Source organism: Halyomorpha halys, unplaced genomic scaffold (assembly GCF_000696795.3).
Source record: "Halyomorpha halys isolate HHAL.00 unplaced genomic scaffold, Hhal_1.1 Scaffold68.1, whole genome shotgun sequence".
In the NCBI taxonomy this organism is placed as follows: domain Eukaryota; kingdom Metazoa; phylum Arthropoda; class Insecta; order Hemiptera; family Pentatomidae; genus Halyomorpha; species Halyomorpha halys.
The window spans coordinates 587588-599272 of NW_027116161.1; the positions used below are offsets into that span (position 1 = coordinate 587588).

At 33.1% G+C, this 11685-nt stretch overlaps 1 protein-coding gene across 1 annotated transcript in view; it reads left to right on the plus strand.

Moving 5' to 3' along the window:
* Positions 1-11685, plus strand: part of LOC106692730 (uncharacterized) — an 82581-nt gene that overhangs the window by 8689 nt on the left and 62207 nt on the right. The window contains exon 2 of the mRNA XM_014438848.2: positions 11034-11114. The gene's annotated coding sequence lies outside the window, so the exon portion shown is untranslated. The remainder of the gene's footprint in view (positions 1-11033; positions 11115-11685) is intronic.

Genomic DNA, 11685 nt, shown 5'->3' on the forward strand with positions numbered 1-11685 from the left:
AAAAGAGAATAAAACGAACCTGTTCGCTTGAAATCTAACCGCCAAGTGGTTTCTGCGCTGAGAACGGCCAAACTCTGAATTAAAAAATACATTACAAGAAAATGATATTTCAAACATATATATTTGAACTGCTTGCAGAGACTAAAAAAATAAAATTTGTACCGCTACAAACCCATGTTGTGTGACCATGCATGACCAACTGTTGTGCAAGAAGGTGATTTGGTCAGAATCACGCTCCACCGCTAGATTTTACACAGTTAAAGGTACTCAATTCAAGAGGCTGGGAGGACCCTAGGAGGGGGCCACATGAGTTTATTCACGGCTATTAGTGTAACGAAAAACAATTTTCTGCCCAGCCGGATTCGAACTCGTGTCCTTGGAGTTAGTAGCCACGCGCTTTACCCCGTGGCCATTGCACTCCCTGCTTGCAGAGACTGGTCTGTCAATATCTCAGGTTAAAATGGGCGAGACATGTGGCTCGAAGCAATCCATCAGGACGCTTTTACACAACAATGAATGCCAGTATTGTTGACAAGAGACCACGTGGGAGGCCATAAACCAGATGTATGGACAGAGTCAATCAGAGGTGCGAAAAAGCTGCCTGCAGCAAACTGAAAAGCAGAAGCCCAAGATAGGCAAGCGTGGAGAAGGCTGGTTTGGGCAGCCAAAAATCTAAGGTCTGTAGAGCCAATAGAAAAAAAAATAAACACACATCAAGACTCAAAATAACATTTTCTTCCTCAATTCATAATCACAAAAACAGTTTAGTTATCTGCACTGATGTATCGAAATCATCAAAATTATCACCGCGTGCTATAAAAACTTTTAAAAAATTAATTTAAAAAATATCCTATGGAAATATTTTATACCCTATGCAAATGTTCTATACTTCACGCACAGTTTTGGGTTTTATCCAGAAGTTACCAATCCGAAATTTCAGTCAATAAAGTAGCCAGAATACGTTGAGCAAGACCTCTCCGATATATCAAAAATACGGGTTCGGAAAAACCAGAGAAATATCTCCTCTGTGGGGGCCGTGGAGGTTCAAAATGAACTTACCAAAACTACCAGAATATTAATTACCAATAAATATCATTATATTTAAATATTAAATGTAGAAACAAAAAAAAAGGCTCTAAATAGCAGCATAAATAAAAATATATAAAAAATTGAAATAAAATGCTATTTACAAACCAAAAAAATAAATTAATACAAAAATAAGCATTAATTAAAACGTAGCAAATAATAAATATATACAACCTGATTTTTTAAAATTAAAATTAATTATTACTGTAAAATTGTAAATATGATATGGAATTCTGCACATTTTAGTTGTACTTTAATTTAAAAAAAAAAAAAGTTTATTTTACTCAGACTCGAACTCAAGATCTCTGACTTGCCGGGCGAAGGTCATCCGGTGAAGTTAGTCATTTCGTATGCAATATTTAATCATATGGTTTGTAGACTGCTGTCCCATAGTAACCATAAGAAAGCGATCGAGCCAACACACAAGTGACTGAGGACTGGAGGACATAGTCTAAGTTACTAGCCTTAAGCCGTACATGTATTGTATATGGGCTTAATTCTAATACAACAAATAAACATCATGTGTATACATAAACAGGAACGATGAAAACAAAATATACATACACATACGCCCACCCATACGTACACATCTTTATCTTTTCATACTGTGACCACAACATGCTCACTTTAAAACAAAAAATGAGGGCCAGTTGATTGTTTTTTTAAGTACACCAAGTCATACCGCTTTAAGTTTACATCTCAAAGTACAAATACTCGGCAAAATATAAATTACCAAACATCACATCTATTTGTAACGCTGAATTATATGCAATATTGCAAGCTCTTAAGTCCATAAACAGAACAAGTGAAAACAAATTCATAATAATAGCTGATTGTATGAGTTCATTATTAGCGATTAAAAATAATAGTAATTTAGATTAAAATAACATTCTAGTTAATGTAATTCGAGAATACTTTTACGCAATAAAAAACAAATATTTATGTTGGTCAAAGCTCACATGGTAGTTACGGAAAATGATGAGATAGCTAAAGCTTGTGTTAACCTACCTCATGTTACAGACATAAACTGCCATATACGGATTTTTTAACGAAGATTAAAGAAAATATGTTAGATGAATGTTTCTAGCATTATCAAGAGTCTTACACAGGTAGATTTTATAAGCGGAATGTGTCGCGAATTCTGACCAAGCCATGGTTTTCCGAATTGAAGGATATAGTAAAGAAATTTTCTAGATTTAGAATGAATCACGGATTGTTCAAAGTAAACCTTCAACGTATCGGAGTAAAGAATTCTGCGAAATGCGATAAATGTAACAAAAAAGAAACTTTACAACATATCTATTTGGAATGTCCTCCTTATCAAAATCAAAGGAAAAAATTTATAAATTTTCTAAATCCTTTTAGTAATGACGATATAAGAAATTGTTAACATCTAAAATCCTGAAGAAATAGGCAATATCACGTAGTACTTATATTCAATAAATAAATATATTTAGTTTGTAAATAATAAATAATGGGAATACAAATAAATATAGTTATAACTAGCTGTATGGAAAATTCCAATGCCATTAAAATATTTTTAAAAAAATTAACCGCCATAGCCGGAAATACAGCAGCATCAGAAGCACACTCGTTTTACAACTTCGAAAGTTATTATTTTTACTGGGCAAAAATATTTTTATTCCTTGGATAACTGATATGAAATGAATGTCAATGTTTATGGGACAAGCAAACGTCTGAAAACCTTAAATCGGTTAAACTGTGAAGAAGTAGGCTTTATGACTATTGGAAGAAAAAGCCCTTTTTATTTAAGACATTAAAATAAAAATTTGGATAGTTTTTTTTTTTTGAACTTCCTTGTAATAGAACGTATTTTATTCATAAACAGACCCAGATTTTTATCTTTTTCAATGTCAGTTCTAGATCATATGATGAACATTAGTATTTTTTTCGCCCTTAAATCCGATAACTCAAATTTATACAATCATATGGATTGAGTAACCTACTTAAAATAAATAATGCTGTATCATTTCGAAGTATTCCGAGTTTAGTAAGTACACATTTGATTGATTAAAAAAGACATTACCTGATGAACTTAAAATGCGGCTGAGCAAGCATTGGACCGGTTTTCTGAGTAGGTTTACTAACTTCTTGCACTGTTTTTATCCTCATCGCCAACTGTTGTGACAATTAAGTACACATTCGATTGATTAGGAACAATTTTATAACACAATAAACACAAAGCAATTTATATAAATTTAACACAAACTAAATAAACTGGAGCACGCGATTAAGGCTGGTTAAGAACTGCCTACACACGGAGAAGGCAATCCACTGTTACAGCCTGTGAAGCAGGGTTGTCCAGTAAAGCCGCATGGGCCAAAATCAAAAACTTGAACGAGGTTCCAGGCCATATTATAATTATATACTTTGAATTTTTGAACTTTAAAGTATCAAAAATGTTAGTAAAGTTCTTAATAAAATCAAAAGTAGTAATATTTCTTTCGGGCAAGTATTTCATACTATTATTAATATATTTTATATATTATACATAAATAAGGAAGATATATAGACAAAATATTTTTAAATTTTAAAATCTTTTTTTCAAAAACGAAGGCGTTTCAAATTAATTTTTTTTTCTAAGCTCTCACAGGCCGCTCAAAACGGTATCGCGGATCACCTCTTTACTGCACTAGGTTTAATTTTGTTTTTTCTTCACAATCTCATGTGTTAATCTCCTTAGATTTATTAAAAGTAATCCTTAGTTGGTATAGTTCTGTACTTTCTCCAAATGCTCTTTTGCGCAAAAATAACATTTAACACACTAACAAAAAAACAAAATTGTGTGTTTAATATACATGTGTATACTCGTAAATCAGATAATATACTATATGAAGTACAGATTTGAACCAGTGGAAAGCTTTATTAATTGACATGTGTTAATAAGCAGGAAATTGTTTGGCGAAAAATATTTCAAGTCCAGGAAGATATCAATGTAATAGTGTTTTTGGCGGCCTTTGTTTTGCTCTATGATAAATTGTTTTATTTATTCGATGTCATATTTTTGAGGATTTGAAAACTAATTCTATTTTATTATCGTCCCTAAGGGTTGTTGATATATTTGAATTTAATCGAAAACTGTTAAAGTGATATTATGGCTTATCCACATATTTGTATTACAATATTGACATTTTGGTAGCGTTTATTTTGTAATGAGATAGGAATGTATGAGTCTGGTTTGGCCTATTCTCTTCTCATATAAGAGCCCTAGAGAAGAAAAAGTCTGTTATTTCACCCCAATTGTTGATTACTTTAATAAAAAACTATGTATAATTACTAGTCAATATTGATCAGAATAAAAAATAGTGGTTTTAAAACGTTAAATAATTATTCATTCCGAGTTGTTATATATGCATATTTGAACTGCTTGCAGAGGCTGGACAGTCAATATCTAATGATATAAAGGTAAGGAGGTGAAGATGGGTGGGGCAAGAGACCAAGAACCAGATGGATAGAGAGTATCGAAAAAGATGCGAAAGAACTGTATTAGCAGTAGGCCAGTCAGTAGGCGTGGAAGGGTCGGCTGTAGATCAGGGAGTTTAGGCGTAGGTTTTAGCAGCGGCGTCGGTTCGAATCCAGCCTTGGGGTTCGACTTTTATTTCTGTGGCGCTGTCACGTAATTAAAACTAGGCCCTCTACTATATATATAGTTAGAGAAGGGTGATTGTAGATAACCCTCCTCCGTACGTCATAAATGATCAGGAAGGGAGCCATAAAACCGTTTGTCAATATTTAGCAGATAAGCTTTGTAATTGTAGAATGTAGGAGGTAAACGTTGCAAACTATAAGAGGAGAGTCACCAAGAATCCTGACAGCAACATCTTATATAGTTGTTTGTTCAAATAATGATCGTTGGGGACCATTGTCAGTATTCTTCCACAAGCTTCGCCAGTATTATTTATAAAACGTAGATCTAAGAGTGTCATCCTATCAGTGAGTTTCTTGCAGGTATAGAACAGTGATTAGATAGTCCTGTATCAATAGCCGTAATTCAGCGAAATAAGTTAGAAGATCATTTCGATTCCACTGAATTATTTTACCATTGGGCGTGTGAGGTAATAGATAGAACAGATTATAGATAGTTCGAAAGTGAAGGGTATGGAGAGATTAAAAAAATAAACACAGCTAAAGTGTGATAATATTAAGTAGTTGAAGTATCTTATGGGATAGTTTTTTTTTTTTTTTTTTAAGGAAATCCCCAGCGAACGTGATGTTCCGCCCCCAGGCCGGATTCGAACCGGCGCCGCTCGCAGATCTCAGAACAATAAACCTAGGCCTAACCATCTGAGCTACGGACGGCCCTGGGACTTTTAAGAGGGAAGGGCAATCCTTATTTATTGTTCTTAATAAGTAAGATGAACTGATGTGTTTTTTAATTCTATTAGGCATCATGACTACCATCTATTATCTTCTCACCGCTAGTTCTTGGATAATGTTTTGTTTTATTTTTTGGCCGATTTTATATTAGGCTTTTTAGGAGAATTTCGGTTTTGGTTAAACGGCAGAAGAATAGATCTACTAGTGAAAGGAATAATTTTACAATATGTCGTCGTAGAGGCAGATATGCTGATCTAGTACTCGGTGATTTCCAATCTATAGAGGTCTGTAGACCACTAAGTCGGAAATTGAATCTAGTGCGGCCCACCCCCACTCTCGATTTATGGCCGATGGGGCTTCCCCTCGAAAAATATTCAAACATTAGGTAGCTTAAAAGTGCATTATAATTCAATAATATTGTGTATTTACCTGTTACAACCTTTCAGCTAACACCCAAACACCAAGAAGGACAATTAATGAAATAGTTCTAACAATTAATCCTAATATATATCACCGGTGCCTACCGCGGCTTAACCCAGTGCTCTTGCAGACTAGCGGTTGGAAACCACTGCAGTAGACAAACGAGAAGACGTGTGGTGAAGGAATAGGACTAGAAAAGTTTCCGTTTGTGTTTGATAAGCAACATTTTAAAAATTCTTCAGTTTGGGTGTTGATAATACAAGTTTTTATGGATTGTTCCGCGACAATTTTGCAAAGATCGGTCTAAATTAAGTTTTGACGTGCATTTGATTTAAATTGTCTAAAAAATCTTCCCCATAATGAATACCGGGCAATTTTTGTCGAGACATTTATATTCTTTCATAAAATTTATGCAATATTTGGGATTTTTACACCCGTTGGACGCTACCCAATGTTCTGGTATACCGTAGTTACAACATACGGGAGAAACCATCCGGTCTTCGTGGTCATGGAAATTTTTATGACCCCCAAAAATGATGCAAATCGTACGGCAAAGTGGAAGTTTAATATATAGTTTTATATGGACATTGTAATGGCCTACTTAAATGTCTTATAGTAAAATGGGAAACTTAAATATCATTAAATAATTATTCGATTGTGTTATGTAATCACTGTATCTGTTTTAACGTCTTTTACATATAGTTCTTTAATAAATTCATCAAAGTTTTGAAGGTCAAAAAAAATAATTATACCTTTACATTAATTTATTGTTGAGTGGGACTCCACTTTATTTTTGAATTGGTTTTTCAGATTGTGAATTGCTAGTATTATTTTTTTTGCTTGGGTACTACAGTTTAATTTAATTAATAGTAAACTGTTCCTCAGTTTTTTTATGTTTTAATTTCTGCTATACTGTTGATGAATTTAGCTAAAAAATAATATAACGCTAAATTAGTTTGTTTCTAACATTCTTTTATTTTAATTGAACAAATTCGAATTTTGTTGCATGAATACTGTTTTTTCCTCCTAAAGGTCTTAATTATGTACATAAAAACAAGTAGAAATATTTCTACAGTTGTAATTCTCTTTAAGAACTTAGTATATGTACAAGCGTCCAGAGGCTGTTCCCCCCGTTGATAATCCGTGCGATCTTCTGGAGAATCCTCCTCCTTGAGGAAGATCAGTGTAAGAGGCGACCTCTCCATTGGCCTTCTGTTCTGGAACTCCGGAGAAAGACCCAAATGGAGGCTTCGCCTTCGTTGTCAACGACGTATACCGTCTCCTTGGAGTTGAGAGAGTTGTTCAATGCTTTCTTCATCTCCTCCCAACTCAATTTTCTCATTCCCAACTACTTCCCGATTCCTCGCTATATCATCGGTGCCTCACCACATCGTGCCCTTTCCAAGACATATCGGCTTCGTAAGTGTTGGCGAACAACAAATGCTTGTCCCTTCTCCCACAATCCGTACTTTTGTTCTTCGAAGTCGCCATTGGATTTTTATTTGCGAGATTGTTTTCTCGTCTAGGTCGCCCTAAATTTGGATGAATATGTTCCTTTCAGATTTCTCTAACGTACGAAACCATTATCAGATCATTTTATGATGAGTAATTTTTGGTTACAGTTCTTTACCGTGGTACTTTTATTACTAAAATTTTAATTTTCAATAAATTGTTTTCATGAAACATGTGTTTCAGTGAAATTAAAATCACAAAAAAATATACATAAGAAATATAGTTCTTGCACACTGATATTAACCTTGTATCAGATTAGCTAAGGCCCATTTCAACGGTGACAGTAACAATTACTAAGATCGTGTAAGCTAGGGCATTTAGTATCGTGGAAGTACTATCGTACTATCAAGTTTTGCGTGTTTGTTAACAATATCCGTCGTAGCTGTATCACGTAACTGCCACTTACAGAGGCTTTGATATTGAAACTTCACACCTTATAACCCCCTAACACCTTTCTCCTACCAGTATAACAGTAAAGAACCTATCATTTGTGGAGGTATTTGAATAAATGATTTTTATCGGATTTGGAAGAGGTAAATCAAAAAATGAATTAGGTGGTGATTTAAATTTTATTTTTTCAGGAAGATCCGTCATGATTTGGTTTATAAATTCGACTAAAGCATGAATAAAATTTACACTAAAGTAAATATATAAAATAAGTAATCACTTATACATTAATATCATATCTGTATATAGATACTCGAAGTAGATATATAATCACGCAGAATCTTCTTACATAAAAATAGACTTGAAATTCTCAGCAGAATATTTGGGGATTACCTAATTTTTAGTGTTGAGGAATTAAATTCTGTACGGGAATAGAATAAAACTATGTCTACTGAAAAACCAAACAATAACTCCATTGTTTTCAGAGATCAAACAGATAAACCGCGGTGTGTAGGTTTTGAGTCTAGACTAGAACTGAGTTGAGAAAATTATTATATGAATTTGTGTAAATAATTCATAAACATTATGTTTTTATTTAATTCTTACTATATTTTTAATTCTTGAAGTTAATAATATTTTTATTTCCTCTATTGGAAATCAAAACATCGGATAACTCCCTTCCTATGTTAGAGAGTATTATAAGGTGTTGTCTGAATTGGGAATTACTCTCTTAATTCCGTGAAGAAGAATGGTTTGTTGACAATTAAAAATTTAATCCCTGAATCAATAAAGGTCCAACTTTTACGTTTATTATCGTTTTGTCATTTCCCTTCAATTTTTTTATAAACTTATGAATACAAAATCGAGATATTTATTGAAGTTTTTCTGCTATTAAGTATGTAGGCATTACATTCTCTGCTGTTTAGGGAATAATTTTTTCGGGGTATATTTTAATTTCTACGAAACATTTTTTTTTTTTTTTTCTTTACGGGGCTAGACAGATCGGTAGACAGGAAGGGTCTAGTGGTTCCCACATGCGTCAGTTAAGGTCAAGCAAAATAGAAAAGTAAAAATTATAGAATGGAATAATTCGCATAAAGAATAATAATAAAATAAAACAAGAAAATTGATATAAATAAATATGTATAAATGTAATATGATACAAAAAATGCTTAGCTGTTAAACTATCTGGAAGCCCTCTCTGCGAATTTCCAGCCGAAATCTAACGACCGATGGCACGAATTGTCTCACAGAACAAAGTGACAAACCGATCTGTTCACTCCGAAGTCTGGAAGAGAACTGAACCATATGGATTCTTACCGCTTAATAAAACATTTAAAGTCCACGTTCTTTATTTGTCTTCATTATTTTTCTTTTATAAATTATCTGTAATCCGACTTTTTTAACAGATTTAAAGTTTAATGAAGATACAAATTAACGTTTGAAAAGTTATTTTTGACCTATTATAAAATTCTGTGAAAAATATGATAACACAAGTAGAGACATCTCACTAATTTTTTTTTCTTTTAATTTTACACTTGAATAGTATACAATAAAATTGATAAAAAATACTAAAAATTGTGTGGTTTTGAATGAGGACAGTTATATATGAGGAGATTAAAAATAAATCCTTACCAATGAAATTTTTTTGAGAAATGAATTCATTCGAAATTTATGTAAAATATTAAACATTGACATTCAATACCCACTAGTTTCTAACCTTGCTTCCCCTTTCATTCCTGACAATCCTCTGAGGTGCCTGAAAAGATGAAGGGCACGAGACCTGCTAATGTAAAAACGTTATTACAGTCAATGGGTAGTTTCTATACAGCCTGTATCACTCCATTATAAACTTTTTTTTTTAATAATTTATTTATTGATATTTACAACTGTATACACATATATACAACAAGTAAATTTGCTGTAGGTGACATAGTGACATGATAAAAACATGTGGAGAATCTAACCACTGATAGAACTCCAATAACATTTCTATAGGAGAAGATCTCGAGGCCATCTTCTTTTCAGACGCCTAGGAGGATTATTAGGTAATGAAGGAGAAGCCAGGTTAGAAACAAGTGGATTTGGGTGGTTGAGAAGTTTATTATGGAAGGAACGGTATCTGGTTCTGGCCAAATCGGCAACATATGGAATATTTAGGTCCTGATGGATGACTTGATTTGTGACAAAGTAAGGAGCATTAAGGATTTTACGAAGGATTTTGGACTGTAAGGATTGGATTCTGGAGGAATTAGATGGTTTAGTGGAGCCCCAAAGCTCAACTTCGTATGTCCAGATAGGCCTTATAATAGTCATGTAGATCAGTCTTTTGTAATGGATTGGCAATTTAGACCGTTTGTCTAGTAAATGTTGCAATAGTCGGAATCTACGAGCAGTTTCTTGTCTTTTTAGTCTTGTATGAGGATTCCATGTCAGTCGTTTGTCGAGATGTAGTCCTAAGTAACGGAGTATTATGTACAGTTGTAAATTTCATTGATATATAAAAAAATATTCAGAATCAATAAATACTATATTTACGTAAAACTTACGTTTCCTGAATATCAATTATTCTATTATATGGTAACGACGAAGAAATGCTTCCATTCCCGATAGTCATGACTTTACATTCATTCACAACCTGTGTAAATGTTGTCATGTATTTGTTAGGTCTATTAATATAATTTGGTTTAAGTAATAGATAGTGTATAACATCCAGAAACCGGGTTACATCGGCTAATTCCGCAACACCTGTGCATACCCTCAGACTGAACCACTCAGCGTTAAAAAGATGTCTTCAACAGGCAGATCCACGTTCGAAACCGGGTTTCATCCATAAACTTAAAATATATTTTTATTCATCTTATTTTTTATTAAAATATGAAATCCTAAAATTGTTTCCTCATCATCACTCGGGATCATAGTTCATTGTATACCTAATATACCTAAAAGGTGAAGGCATTGGTTAATGTCCTTCGATTCACTAGTCATAATCTTTCGTGTGTGGAAGGGATATGATAAACAATTTATATTTCAACTAGATTCCCCTTATTGAAAAGCTCCTAGAAAAACCCAAACAAAATTTTTTGCCACTTGCTATTCTTTCGCTACATTCCTCTATCCAAATGTACCAACCCAGGTATTTTACACCTACAAATCACATATATTATCGACCTGCTAGTTAACGATGACCAACCAGTACATATTAATTAAAATATTGGCTGTATAAATAATTTTATTTAATTATTGAAAGGTTAATTTAATTCCATTTATTCATATTTTGTTTGTTTCAGGAAGGTGGATCCGTCAGGACGGAAGGTCTTCGTTGCGCTCTTGCCCGACTAAGGAATCGGACCCCAAATAATAACAACCAGGTTAGTTAGTTATTTTCATATTTAAAGCTTATACATTAAAGATAAGTATAGCTAATCATTTAATTAGGACAAATGTCAACTTCTACTTCTAACTTGATGTTACGAACGTTTGAACGCTGGTATTATCCTGTAAGCAGGGTTTGTCGGTTTTTAAAACCGGGTTTTAAAAACCGGTTTTTTGGAGAAAATTATGAAATTCGAAAACCGGATTTTTAGTAGAAAATATCGGTTTTCTATAAAATATCGAATTATTATATCAGGCTTTAAAAACGATTAAACCTAGTTCGGTTGCAAGTGAGAAGGTATTTTCTATTTCGGGGAATTTTGTGAATAAACTAAGGACACGGCTAAATAGCAAATCGATAGACGTCCTCTGTTTTCTGAAATCATATTTCATTAAAAAGAAGATGGCCTCGTGACCTTATATTGTAAACTGATTTTAGAGTTCTACTACTGGGTAGTTTCTCTACATCCTGTATCATGTCATTATGATCAAATTTACTGGTTGTATTTTTTTATACAGTTGTAAATATCAATAAATAAAATTTAAAAAAATATATTTCATTAAACA